Here is a 15,989-nt window from a genome sequence, read left to right as displayed (position 1 = left end):
CAGTGCAGTTGTTTCAGGTTCCAACTTCTTTTAGACTTGTATGGCCCAGTGGGTAACGCCCTTGCTTTCCACCTGAGAGACCTTGGTTCTGATCCTGACGTGAGTCAGAAATTTATTTCTGTTCCACACGTGATTGTGTGTTGATGATTTCTATCTTATTCACTCAGAAGGGATAATTCGAATGAAATGTTGTCTATTGGGTCATTGCTGAGTCGGGAAGTTGGGGAAAACTGCTGGTATGCAAGCAGTTAGCTTGCCCAGGTAATTCCTTGGGTGCAGTTGCTCAGGTTCCAACTTCTTTTAGACTTGTATGGCCCAGTGGGTAACGCCCTTGCTTTCCACCTGAGAGACCTGGGTTCGATCCCGACGTGAGTCAGAAATTTATTTCTGTTCCACACGTGATTGTGTGTTGATGATTTCTATCTTATTCACTCAGAAGGGATGTCTCTCTGAATGAAATGTTGTCTATTGGGTCATTGCTGAGTCGGGAAGTTGGGGAAAACTGCTGGTATGCAAGCAGTTAGCTTGCCCAGGTAATTCCTTGGGTGCAGTTGCTCTCAGGTTCCAACTCTTTTAGACTTGTATGGCCCAGTGGGTAACGCCCTTGCTTTCCACCTGAGAGACCTGGGTTCGATCCCCTGACGTGAGTCAGAAATTTATTTCTGTTCCACACGTGATTGTGTGTTGATGATTTCTATCTTATTCACTCAGAAGGGATAATTCGAATGAAATGTTGTCTATTGGGTCACATGAGTCGGGAAGTTGGGGAAAACTCGCTGGTATGCAAGCAGTTAGCTTGCCCAGGTAATTCCTTGGTGCAGTTGCTCAGGTTCCAACTTTTAGACTTGTATGGCCCAGTGGGTAACGCCCTGATTGCTTTCCACCTGAGAGACCTGGTTCGATCCGACGTGAGTCAGAAATTTATTTCTGTTCCACACGTGATTGTGTGTTGATGATTTATCTTATTCACTCAGAAGGGATAATTCGAATGAAATGTTGTCTATTGGGTCATTGCTGAGTCGGGAAGTTGGGGAAAACTCGCTGGTATGCAAGCAGTTAGCTTGCCCAGGTAATTCCTTGGGTGCAGTTGCTCTCAGGTTCCAACTTCTTTTAGACTTGTATGGCCCAGTGGGTAACGCCCTTGCTTTCCACCTGAGAGACCTGGGTTCGATCCCGACGTGAGTCAGAAATATATATATATATATATATATATATATATATATATATATATATATATATATATATATATATATATATATATATATATATATATATATATATATATATATATACATATACACACACATATAGGCCTATATATATATATATATATATATATATATATATATATATATATATATATATATATATATATATATATATATATATATATATATGTATATACATTTACACTTTATATATATATAAAGAGGTGTTATGCAAGTTAGTACTTAACATGCATTAATTTTTATCCGATGTTTTCCCATTTTAGTCTCGAAGTGGTCACCTTGATACATCTTCCCTCACAGACTCATTTAAAGGCACGGGGCCACCTAACTGCTTTGATCGCCCAAGTTCGACATTAAATGGCCAAAGTTCGCACGAGACATTCACCTCCAAAATGTGGAGCTCTCCCATTTAACCACTCCAGCGTCTGTCACGGAGTCGGGTGGAAGGAAGGGGGAGGTTGCCAATAATGATACAGCGAGTGTTTGAATAGTTTCACTTCGGTTGAGAAGTGTACCTTAGTTTTACCCGACCGCTGAGCTTTGAGGCTGGGTACTTCGGCTGGGCAGTGACAGTCTCCTTTTACACTTTTTTTTATCATAATGGAATCTCTCTCTCTCTCTCTCTCTCTCTCTCTCTCTCTCTCTCTCTCTCTCTCCAGTTGTGGTTCACATTAGCTGATTAATAACCAGCTGCCTAGTTCACTGTCTATTCCGGTGGAAAACTAAATTCTAAGGAAATGCTCTCCTCTCGTTTTTCTTTCTCCCATTTATCAAATTCGGTAGCCATTATTCGTGCCATTGCTCATAGAGAGAGAGAGAGAGAGAGAGAGAGAGAGAGAGAGAGAGAGAGAAACGATCTGCCGCTGTTCATGAAGCTAAGCTCTTGGTTTAAAACCAAGCATTGGTTTTAACAAATTGTTTCATATTTAAAGTTGCATATTTATATGGATAATTATGTTTTCATCTGAAGTTTAATACCTTAAAATCATATATTCTATTTTTGAAAGATATTCTTTTTAGAGATATTTCGCTCACTTTTAGTAGAAATCTTTTTCATCGGACAGTCCAGAGAAGTTATCATATATCACAGAATGTTGTTGAATCGCTGCGCAAATAAACGAAAGCAAAGAAAGTCGGTGACTGGGGTGCAGAGTACTGTCTCTCTATGACAGAATACAGTGGAATAATTATGACCAATTGATGCATTTTCCTCTGCAGAAATACCCGTGAAAATCCTAGGGATTTGTGACACATGTGCTTGGTGCGGGGGTGTTCCCACACTCCTTTGGGAGTCATAAACCAAGATCTTCAAAAACAATCTCCTTTTCAAGTCTCCAGGAGAGATTTTTTTTTTTTTTTTTTTGCCTTGAACGGTTTCCCTGTACGTCAGTTGTATATAGCCGCACCAGTGTTTGATCAGAGTTCATAGCTGGATTAACCTAGTATTTCTTTAGTTTAAAATAAACTATATGAAATTTGTGGCTAGTGTTATTCGTTCATAATGATATTTTGGTTTTAAAATCATGTAATATGCCAACAAACAGTTTTATTTTTATTTTTGAGGTCTTCAGAGAAAAATTCTTGATTTATTTTTAACCTTGGTAAGTTTTGTTATTTTCATTCGACTACGAAAAAAGACTTCTCACTACCTCTATTTCTTTCAAGTCAAGGGACGAGTAACAACGACATTTGACATCAAATCTGAAAGTTGATGACAATCAGGAACCTGGCATTAATCTAGTTTGCTTGAATTTCGGCGAGGAACTTTGACTGCCCATGCTGTTTGGCAAAGGGTCAATGATTTCTGAATTTTTTATGGGAAAATGACTTGACTAAGTGCTCATGATTCGTCCTTTTTTTTAGATTAGTGCTATCCTCCACCAGGGTAGGATAACATATGCATTCACTGTTTCAAATAAACTAAATCACATGAATAAATTTAAAACAGGTTTAACGATAAACTTCAATCAACTTTTTTCATATTAGTATTTCTTCGCCTCGTGGCCTCACTCGCACACCAGGCGCTATCTGGCTGCCGCTTTGGAATAAAAAGAAGCGAGTAAACAGAGGGATAAATCTTAAGCAAACGTTCTGTAAATCTCTCTCTTGAACGCAACTCTCGGAGCAGCGTTTTTCATTGGCAAGACTTTCCCCATCCCAGTGGTAGAGTCACGTGACATATGGAAACGCACCGCTGCACAGTGTTTCAAAACAGTCCAAAACCGGACATAAATCCTTTTGGCCTAGTTTTTGAGTTTTTCTGAACTTTTTATGTCTGAAACGTTAGATTACAGGTTTTTATGAGTGTCTTGAATGATATTTCATATTGTAACACTTTTTGGCTCTGCATGGAATATTTGTATTAATTTATCCCTCAGAATACATTATCCTTACTGTTTTGTAGTTCTTTCATATATTAGTAGTGTAAAAATGTTGCTAAAGTTTTTCAATATTCATCATATCATTGGTAACTAAGAAAGTGATAGAATCCCTTTCATATGGTAGTTACTGAAACACGTTGAAACTTTGCAAATATTAATTAGAATTATGCAAAAAAAAGAAAGAAAAAGAATTATGTTTAGAAAGAAATTAAAGATGGTCCAGTAATAAACAACCCATGAAATTTGATGTCGAATTGCAGTTCTTTCTCTTGTCTTTTGTGCGGTTCATTAGTTACTGAAACAAGATGAAAGTTGGCAAACAAAATGACGTAGTGTATAAAGAAAATAAGGTTCCATTAATAAAGAATGCATGAAATTCATAGTTTTATTACTGTTCTTCATCTTATCTTTTATATGGTGCTTACTGAAAAAGTTGAAACCTTGTAAACAGTATTTGATATTACTATATTTATACCAAACAAAATAGTAGGTGGCTGAGAAAAAAAAAATTAAGGATGCTCCATCAATGAAATTTATACAATTTAGAGCATAATTACAATTCTTCATCTTGCCATGTATATTCTTTTAAAAGCGATAGAACCTCCGAGGAAAATGACGATGACTTGTTGGTTTTAGGCTCTTTTCTCAAGCCCACAATACATGGATCAGAAGAGGCTAAAAGTCCATGCATAAGATCTTCATTACCACTTATTCGACTAGTTTTTCTAGTGTGATAAATCCTAAGTCTTTTATTGTCTTTATTACGAGTCTCTTGTGCCTCTTCACTAAGAGATCCAATTGGGACCAGAAGATAAGAAATAACATCACCTCCATGAATTAAAATCTGATGCATGGATTTTGGCATATAAAACCAAGGATATTTTTCGACATACAGTTGTGCTGTTTCTTGAGCATATTGGTTGAATTTCTCACTATCTATCTCAAAATTAGTGTTTATCACTTTAAGAATTACTCGAGTCTCTTCAATAAAGTAGAGTCAACTCGTGTTATACGTGAGGAAATCTCATATTCGTCAAAGAAACGGCGAGCAGAATTGCCATCGTTTGAAGTTCCACTACCCCTGGACATGGTATATCAACTATCAGACCAAGTTCGGTTCTTAATTCCCGTTGCACTCTTTTTTTTTTCTTCTTCAAGTTTCCTCCTGTTATTTCCTGAAGCTCTCCATTTCTTGAAATCTAAACGATAGCTAATATGGAGAATACATTCATAAAAGCGTATATAAGCATGAAGAGGTGACAGTCCATATTTCAGCATTTCATGATTAATTTCTCTGTTCTGAACTCTGTTGAGGTCATTCATTTCTGTTGGTTTTGCTTGACATATAACACAGACCTGACTTGACTTAATATTTCCTATAACCTGCATTACTTTACCATCTATCATAGAAAAAAACATTTTGTGACTTACTCTAAAATTTAAATCATACAGTCTAATAGATGAATCTGTTAGTGCATCCACTTCTTTTTCTAACAAACCAGCTTCTACCTTTATCAGTTCTGTAGTTTCTTTTTAAACAATAACTTTATTGGCCTACATAATCTTGTTGACGAGGGTCTTGGATTGGTCCAGATAACAGTTGTTTTTCTTCACTAACCCCTTCTAATCTGATGGGGATAAAGGATATTAGAAAAGATTATCTTCATCAATTTCTTCTTCTGACCTTTGCTTATACTTACTGTATCCTGTTGAGCCATCCATCCCATACTTACTAACTATAGTAAATTTGGAAAATTTCTTTAATATGTCTTCTTCATATGTCATAAGAATTCTTTTTGCTGTCAAATCCAGAATTTCTTGCAGCCTCACGCTACATTCCGTTTCATTTACAAAAATATTCAATGGATATGTCTGACTTTTGGCTTTTAAGACCTCATGATAACTTGGGTATAAATCAAATCCATGATGAAGAGCTCCTTGCCTCAGAGTCTTATATGCCTCTATCCCCAAATTTAGGTCAATTATCAGTGCAAGAGCTTCTTCTGCAGAGTATTGTGCCATCGTAGTTTCCTTCCTCAGAATAGCATTGTCCAGTTTCCTTAGTGTATTCGGCGAACTTAAAGAAACAGCTTTTACAATTTTGCTTTTTAGGTTCATGAGATGTCCATAGTGAGGTTGAGGTAGCATCTAGAATTTGATCAGGTGTGAAATCTTTTCTTATGTCAGAAGTAATTCGCCTTTTTGACCGGTCAGTAAGGCTTTCATATGGTCCTGATGGCCTTCCTTTTGATTGGAGAGTTATTTGAGGATTAGCACTTGCATTTTCCTGTATCTTAGAATCTATTACATCAATAACATCTTTTCGGAATAGGGAGCACTAAACCATTCTGGATATTTAGAGTATACTCTATCAATCATTCTGTTACACAATTTGAGTTTACAAAAAAATTTATACATAAAGTCTTGTATTGCATTTGTTATAATGATTTCACTTTTATCATCAACATTCTTAACTGAGTACTTATTCATTAGGAATTCAACCAACTCTTTAGTGCCTATAGCTTTCAGTGACTTTGAGTGATATGTCATGGCTTCATCAATAAACTCCTTTCTAGTTAGAGTCACACCTGTATCTGAAAAGCAAAGCGCATACATTACACACTATTAGTTACCTTGCATTTGTTAAACATAGGCTATGTGCAGGATTTGAAAAATTTTCCTTTTCCTGTCATAACAAGAGAAAGCAAAACTCTATAGACCCCTGACAATTGATGACCGTGATATTCATCAAGAGAATGTGCATAAAAATGTACAATTGAAACGTCAAGTTAAATGAATACATAGAATAATTTTTTGAAGGTTGTGCAGAGTTCTAAAAGATAAGATTAAAAATGATGACGATGACAAACGCAATTCCTGTAATCTGTTACTAGTTTTTCTTTGCATAAATGAACAGAAGGCTTTAGAAATTATGAGCTACTATCAAGTACAAAGGAGCAGAGGTCTTAATTCTCGTAGGCTACCCTGACAACCGATTGAAGTTTAAAACTACTGAATTTTACACCATCTTACATTTTTTTAAAAGAAATAGGCCTATTAAAATCAAGTAAATTGATATTCTTACAAGAATTTATAGGAATTGAAAAGATATTCTAAGCATGGAGAATCAAAATGAGATAGTTCTACTGACACTAATGATCAAAATAGACAACCACATTCAATAAGGCATGTTTTATGAGAATAGGCCTAACGAGCTATATTTCATGTATGTAGCCCTATATTAGCTTTATTTGACAATTACATAAAAGGGGCAAAAACGGGCAGCTGAAACCTCTATATCAAGTTAGTATGAAGTCTAAGAAGCCTTTTGGTTGAAAAATCACATCAGCAATCGATAGCAATATAAACTATATTTTTATGTTTTAAATTTTTTCTTTTAATGTTCCTATATTTTCCGATAATCGGATAAAACAACCCTCAAATATACTACAAACACAAATATTTAGCATTTTGGCCACTTACCTCTATACTTTGATGGAGATGCCATTATTACCTCATAGTAATCTATCAACTTAACTTAAACTACCACCCTGACATAAGTTCAGAAGAGGACTGAAAAATAATGAATTTTGCTGGCTCTCGTCGCTGAAGCTCAAAACATGACAAAACACGTATTACACCTGCATTGCCAAGTCATCTATTAAACCTGAAATTATGATTATACATTAGTTTAACGTCTTAGGAAACCAGTAATGAAGTGATATATGTAATTTTAACAACTTCGATTTTTCATTTTTGTCCGGTTTTTAGCTGTTTTGAAACACTGCTGTCTTCGCTTGTTTTCGTTTCTTCCTAATATCCTCCTATAATTTTGGGCAATGGCTTCTTAAATACCGGCTATCGTGGCGCCTAAAATGTCGTTTTTTTCTCATAGTATCATTGCAGGTAAAAGGCCGATTATTTATGTAAAATTGGACATTTCCTGACGTGATTTTATCTATCCCTTTAGAGAGCACGCACTACCTGATAGTTCACGGCTTTAGAGATTATTATTATTATTATTATTATTATTATTATTATTATTATTATTATTATTATTATTATTATTATTCAGCAGATGAACGCTATTCATATGGAACAAACCCACAGGGGCCACTGACTTGAAATTCCAGCTTCCAGAGATTATGGTGTCCACTTGAAAGAAGTGTTATGTTCACTTTTATTATATTTATTGTTCTGTCTTTCCGTTTGTCGCTCAGTCTTCCTCATAGTTTGCTTACCTGTCTGAATCGCCTTGGTTTTATAGCTCTGTCTCGTCTGATAATTGCTGCTTGTAAACATTCATATGTTAATCTTGGTACCTATTCACTGATTGGTAAAGTCCAGCCATTATTATTAGAGAAAATTGGTGATAATTCATAATCATGTCATTCTTCTTTATGTAAATTTAGTGAAATCTGTAGGTTTCAGCGCTGTATATTCCTATGTAGGTAATGTAGTGTTACATCCATTTGAAACCTAGCACACCATTTCTTAAATCTTTTTAAAAAATTGTATATACAAGAAAAACAACTGCCAGGACGGCGTGAACAACACATTTGTTTCTGAAAAAAACTATGTCCGTTGCAGTCTCAAGAATAAAAACCTTTGCTGTGATGCTCCCAAATTGAGGAGCTTCATTAATGAGATGCCATCGTCCCTGTCATCTCCCCGAGAACAAAGAGGCTCGCCTGATTCAACGGTTTTCCGAGACCGCCCTGATGACGTCATTTAATTAGTGTGCTTGTTGTGGTCTCTTCCGGCACCGGATGTTGACAACTGCAGAAGAATCCGACAGCGAAGGGTAAACGGTTCCATTCCGGGGTCCCCTGAATGCCTGTTTGCACAATAGAAGAGAGATGTCGATGATAAAAATCAGGGTTTCAAGAAATGCCGTTTTTAGTTAGGTACATAGAATTCATTATTCTCATACTGAGGCTTGATAGAGAGAGAGAGAGAGAGAGAGAGAGAGAGAGAGAGAGAGAGAGAGAGAGAGAGAGAGAGACTCTAGACCTTATATCTATACATTTGTCTGCATGTCTAGTAACACTGCCAGAAGGAATCCTAAAGTGGCTGTCAAAAAAAAAAAAAAAAAAAGATTACTATTGAGTTTAGTTTAAGAGAGAGAATATTCGAAATAATATCATGAAATAGCCAGGATTTTGAGTCGGCAACAACAATATTTAATATCATCAAAATAGCACTACGCAACACAGCCAAATGGTAATGAAGCCTAGAGCAAAAGATTGATTATGGATAATATGAATCTTCCCAGAAGATATCAGGAAACGTTGTTGGTGAAGGGCAAATCAGAACTAAACATCCCGTGAATCTTGCTGGTTTTCACTCGTTTATTATTTGTGATCAGGAATAATTGCGTCTGTAGCTCTTGTGAGAAGGTTGTCATCACAAAAAACAAAGTAAGTCTCTTATTCAGAGTCACGAAATTTCCGATTTTCGAGGTTTCCATAATGGGGAGAATCTGTGTCTTGCACTTGGTTTAAATCCAACTTTTTTTTTTTAGCTAATTTATTGATTTATTTTATTTTTATTTTATTTAACAGCTTCGATTGCTTTTATCTATTTACGCTCATTAAAAAGGACGGAATGTGGGTGTTAAGTTGTACCCTTTACTTTATCATTGTAATGATTATATATTACGAATTATATTGCAATTATAATTGTAGTATTAACTTATTTCTCTTTGCGTAACATCTGCCAATGTAAATGATGTTTTAGCTTCAGAAAATCTCTCTCTCTCTCTCTCTCTCTCTCTCTCTCTCTCTCTCTCTCTCTCTCTCTCTCTCTCTCTCTCTCTCTCAAAGATAACTTTTTTGTTTTAGAATTTCAGTGAAAATGTCTAGTTAATTTTAATTTACAAGTCTGTTGTAAAAATAATATTTCATTCTTAAGGTGACGGCAATTATAAATTTTCTGTGAAAAGTTTGTATTTTATTTATTTTGAAAAGCTTTACACTTCAATACAAGGAGTTCAACCTGCGTCATGAAAACTACTAAATGAGAAGTCCAACCTGCGTCATGAAAACTAGTAAATAAAAAGAAATTAAATAGAGAACAATTATGATACATTTTTGGTGGGGAAAATACTGTTTTTGAAGAAGTCCTGATTTTTATCAACATGACAGCGTAGCGTTTATTGATATCAAACTAATAAATAGAATATCACTTAGTATGCTGCATCTCATCTTGCCTTAAAAGAAAGTCACAGAATATTATAGGAAACAGTCATAATTAGTGTAAAGCATACACTATACAAAGAAATGGGACACTGTTTATTGCAATACAATAGTTGCAGGCTAAAAATAAAACCAATAATAATGATAGTAATGATAATAATTACTAGTCCATTTCTGTATTAGATACGAAACAGTTATTGTAGATCATTTCCTGTCAGAAATCCTGTGATGACGAAAGTCCTTTATGAAGGGCGGTTCACTTTTAACATTTCTCCTCGGGTGGTGGTCATATCACAGTAGAAAGGTAATAATATAATTTAGGAATTCAGATTAAAGGCTAAAATTAATATGCAGCGCTGCCGCAGAGATACGACTCTTGTAATAGAGGGGAAATTTATCGCAGATCGGTAAAATAATATCTTATTTCATATCTCTTCTCTTCCGTGTTATTTTTCCGCTGTCGATATCATATATATGCGAATCACAAAATCCTTATGTCGGTGTAATTTGATATTCAGTGTGCATGCGTTTCTTTCTATATAAGTCTAATTTGCTACGCGTAAAAACCCTTTTGACAATGAAAAGAATCTGCCAGAAATAATAAAATATTTCATGCCCTAAAATGAGAAAATATAATTGGCGGGAGTTGTGTATCACTGCTTTCGTTTCTATTTTAGGTGGGAGAGTTCCGAAGCATTCTCTTTTCACAGGTAAATGGTATTGAATGTTTAAGATGCAAAAAAATGTGTGAGTTCGTTATTCTAAATTATTTGATATCACGAATAACGTCGATGGAACATATATAGAATCTACTGGTCACTTTTCACCAGATAGGTTTGTAATTGTAATAATCACAATGCCCTCTTAAAAGGTTTGCCATATGGAGAAGAAGAGGGTTTTCGTAATATCTGTAAACACACACTGAAAAGCACAGAAATTTCAGGTGAAAGGGATATTTGTTCATTATAGCAAGAATTCCAGTTATCCCCAAGAAGTGTACCTGTTTCTGTAGGTTCTGATACTGTTTCATCAACAATGATTTCAGAGTACTGCACGAGGTTGTGTAATACACAGTACAGGACCTTTCTTTAAATAAATATTAGAGTAAGAGTATGCTCACGGAGATTCTGAAAGTGTAAAAAATGGTTTTTCGTATTGTTTTAATGGTAAGGCGAAGTTATTTCAATGTTGAATGATAATATGGCGGCCAGAATGATTCCAAAAGTTATAACCTTACACGTGTAATGTCTAATCCTTTTGCTGTTCAAGTGACATCATGTCAAAATAGGAATTTTACTTGCACTTCAAGAACATTAGAACTCGGTTTAATATTTGTGAGTACTTGGGTCGGGTGTTAGCGCCAGCACGACGATGGCATACAGGATATTTGATACCTCTTATTTATACTTTTCCTATTTTCATTTAATTGCTTTTGAGTAAGTTTAACGGGTCACACTAGACAAGAAAATTTTTCAGTGTTTACAAGAAAGGTTGACCAAGTGTAAAGATTGATTGATACAAAAGTTAATTGGCCCATAAAGACATTCACCCGGCATGAAAGTGTGAACTGTGCAAGTTAAATGGTGCGATGCTTTTACGTAAATCGTTTTTATAGAGTCTGCATGTCTTCGATAAAAATAAGTTTGTAAAAGAGATGGTAACAGATTCGTATTTTATTTTTTTTTTTTTTTTTTTTTTACATGGTTCACCTTGAGAGGTTTAGAGTTGGCCACTGTCCAACGAAGAAAATTGAAACATTGTTGGTACATTTACAACAAATCTATTTATTTACACTAAATTATTCCATGTCGCGCCTTACTCCACTTCAGGTCATGTCCTGATGCTTCCTAAAAACAGCCCTTATTCACAGTGTCATGCAAGAGCCCTCGTTCCAGTTGAAAATGTATCTTTGGGTTTAATATTTATTTATTTATTTATTTTATTTATTTTTGCATTTTTCCTTATTTGTTCTTTTTGGTTGATTTTTGCCATTGGAAATAATTTTCTGTTTTATTTTTATATTACTGTTTAAATAGATACAAGACAATTTCATTTAGAAATATTTATAATTGTAAAAACACTTATCCAAAAGAGTGGGTTAATTTTTTATAAAAATGTAAATATTTTGACGTGATATTTCTCCAATTAAAATGACAGTATTTTGCATCTGTCAAATGTGATTTCAAAATTATATTCAAAAGTAAAATTAGAAAAACTTTTAAAAAAATTTTCGCAGATACAAACTTCCTTCAAAAAGATTGTGCTAAACAATTTATATCTTAAGTTCTACAGTAAGAAAATGTAAATGCGGTCTATGTTGTTCTTGAATATGGATAGAAAATTGAGGAAAATAATCACATCATGGAAAATACAGCAGATTTTAGTCTTCGTATATGCTTCTCATTAACGCAAAATCGTAGAAATAAGTTCTTTTTTTACTTAATAATGATAATCTTTTAAGCGTTCTTTTTTTAAAGAATTCCGTAAACATTTACGAAATTCTTACATATATTTCTATAAAATTGCGTTTTTCATTAATGAAATTATAACTTTAATAGCAGAAATTATCACATAAACTCTGAAAAATTATTATATTAGTAGAAATTATCTCACACTATATATATATATATATATATATATATATATATATATATATATATATATATATATATATATATATATATATATATATATATATATATATATATATATATATATATATATATATATATATATATATATATATAATGCTTAAAAATCACAGTAGATGCACGTGATTTCATTTGTGCCTGATGATGCCTGAATAAAAAAACATGTGAAAGTGCTTGGTACTGAACTGCTGCCTGCCATTTTCCTGTTGTTTTTGCATATATATATATATATATATATATATATATATATATATATATATATATATATATATATATATATATATATATATATATATATATATATATATATATAAATAAAAAAATAAAATTAAAAAATAAATAAATAACATATAAATATAAATATATAAAAAATAAAAAAAAATTTAAATAAAAAATAAACAAAAATAAATAAATAAATAAATTAAATAATAAAAAAATATAAAATAAAAAATAAAAATTAAAAAATACAAAATAAATGAAAAAAGGAAATAAAATAAATAAATAAAACAAATTTAAAAAATAAATAAATAAAAAATTATAAATAACTATATATGCATATATAATAAAAAAAAAAAAAATATATATATATATATATATATATATATATATATATATATATATATATATATATATTTATATATATATATATATATATTTTTATATATGTATATATAGTTATTTATGAATTTTTATTTATTTATTTTTAAATTTGTTTTATTTATTTATTTTATTTCCTTTTTCATTTACTTTGTTTTTTTATTATTTTTTATTATTTAATTTATTTATTTATTTTTTGTTTATTTTTTATTAAAATTTTTTATTTTTTATATATTTATATTTATATTTGTTATTTATTTATTTTTATTTATTTTTTATATAATTATATTTTGTATTTATTTATTTTCTTTATTTCTTATTTATGTTTTTATTATTCACTTTTTTATTTTTTATTTATTCATTTTTTCATTTACTCATTTTTTAATTTATTTAATTTTTTATTTAATTTTCATGTATTTTTCATTTATGTTTTATTTGTATTTATTTTTGTATTTATTTTTTATTTATTTTTGTATTTATTTTTTATTTTTGTATTTTTGGTTTATATTTTTTTAGTTTTTATTTATTTTTTATTTATTTATTTTTTGTTTATATTTTATATTTTTATTCATTTTTTATTTATTTATTTTTTATATACATTACTATTTTTTTATTTTATTTATTCATTTTATATTTGTTTATTATTTCACTTTATTTCATTTTTTATTTATTTTTTATTTTATTTTTTATTTTTATTTATTCATTTATTTTTAGTTATTTCATTTTTTACTTCATTTTTTTTATTTATTTTTATTTATTTATTGAATTATTTTTATTTATTTTTATTTATATATGTTTATTTATTCATTTATTTATATTATTGATTTATTTATATTTATTTTTATATTATTTTTTATTTATTTATTTATTTTTATTTATTTATTTTTATTTATTTTTATGTATTTATTTCTACTTATTTTTATTTGTTTGTTTATTTTTTTCATTTATTTATTTTTATTTTTTATTCATCTTATTTTTTTTTTTTATTTTTATTATTTTATTTTAATTTTTATTATTTTATTTTTATTTATTTTTATTTTTATTTATTTTTATTTATTTTATTTACTAATTTTTTTTATTTTGATTTTTTTAGTTATTTATTTATTTTTATTTATTTATTTTTATTTATTTTATTTACTAATTTTTATTTTTATTTATTTTTATTTTTATTTTTTAGTTATTTATTTATTTTTATTTTTTATTTTTATTTATGTATTTTTATTTTTATTTTTTATTTACTTATTTTTATTTTTTTTTATTTTCATTTATTTTTATTTATTTTTATTTATTTATTTTTTATTCATTTATTAATTTTTATTTTCATAAATTTTTATTTATTTTTTATTTTTATTTTCTATTGATTTATTTTTATTTTCTATTGATTTATTTTTATTTTTTTATTTTTATTTATTTTTATTAATTTTTTATTTTTTATTTATTCATTTTTATTTCTTTTTGTTTTTATTTATTTTTATTTTTTTATTTTTATTTATTTTTATTTATTTTTATTTAGTTATTTTTATGTATTTTTATTTACTTTTAGTTATTAATTTTTATTTATTTTTATTAATTTTTATTTATTTTTATTTTTATTTATTTATATATTTATTTTTATTTATTTTTAATTTTTTAAATTTTTGTTTAATTATTTTTTTATTTTTATTTCTATAATATTTATTCATTATTATTTATTTATATTTATTTTTTATTTTTTATGTCTATTTTTATTTATTTTTATGTATTTATTTTTATTTTTTATTTTTATTTATTTTTTTATTTTTTTATTAATTTTATGTTTTTTATTTATTTTTAATTTTTATTTTTTGTAATTATTTTTATTTTTTATTTATTTTCATTTATGTATTTATTTTTATTTATTTATATTTATTCATGTTTATTTGTTTTCATGTATGTTTATATATTTATTTTTATTTATGTAATCATTTTTATTTTTGTTTATTTTATTTTCTATTGTTTTATTTATTTATTTTTATTTTATATTTTATTTATATTTTTATTTATATTTTTATATTTATTTTATTTATTTGTATTTATTTTTTATATTTATTTATTTTTATTTATTTTTATTTATTTATTTTTATTTTTATTTATTCATTTATTTCTATTTATTTATTTTTATGTATTTTTATTTATGGATTTAATTTCATTTAATTTTATTTTTTATTTTATTTTTATTTTTTATTCATTTATTTTTTTTATTTTTACTTATTTTTATTTATTTTCATTTATTTTTATTTTTTATTTTATTTTTATTTATTAAAAATTTTATTTATTTATTTATTTTTATTTATTTTTATTTATTAATTTATTTTTTTATTTTTATTTTGTTTTTATTTATTTGTTTTTATTTATATTTTTTTATTTATTTTTATTTATTTTTATATTTTAATTTTATTTTTTTATTTATTTTTATTTTTTATTTTTATTTTTATTTATTTTTTAATTTTCATTCATTTATGTATTTTTATTTGTTTATGTATTTTTATTTATTTATTTTTCTCATTTTTAATTATTTTTATTTATTTTTATTTATTTCTTTATTGTTATTCATCTTTATTTATTTTTATTTATTTATTTTGTTATTTATTTATTTTTTTTTATTTTGATTTATTTTTATTTGTTATTTTTATTTATTTATATTTTTAATTTTTATTTTTTATTTATTTATTTTTATTTATTTTATTTATGTTATTTATTTTCATGTATTTTTTTATTTATTAATTATTTTAAATAATATTTTAATTTTATTTGTATTAATTTATTTTTTCTTTGTTTTATTTATTTTATTTTTAATTATTTATTTTATTTTTATTTATTTTATTATTTTATTTTTTATCTTATTTTATGTGTTTATTTATTTATTTTATTTCCTTTATTTTATTTATTTTATTTTATTTATTTTTATTTTACTTA

Source organism: Macrobrachium rosenbergii, chromosome 45, assembly GCF_040412425.1.
Source record: "Macrobrachium rosenbergii isolate ZJJX-2024 chromosome 45, ASM4041242v1, whole genome shotgun sequence".
NCBI lineage: Eukaryota > Metazoa > Arthropoda > Malacostraca > Decapoda > Palaemonidae > Macrobrachium > Macrobrachium rosenbergii.
The sequence above is the reverse complement of the archived record's forward strand: the minus strand, read 5'-3'. Positions refer to the sequence as shown.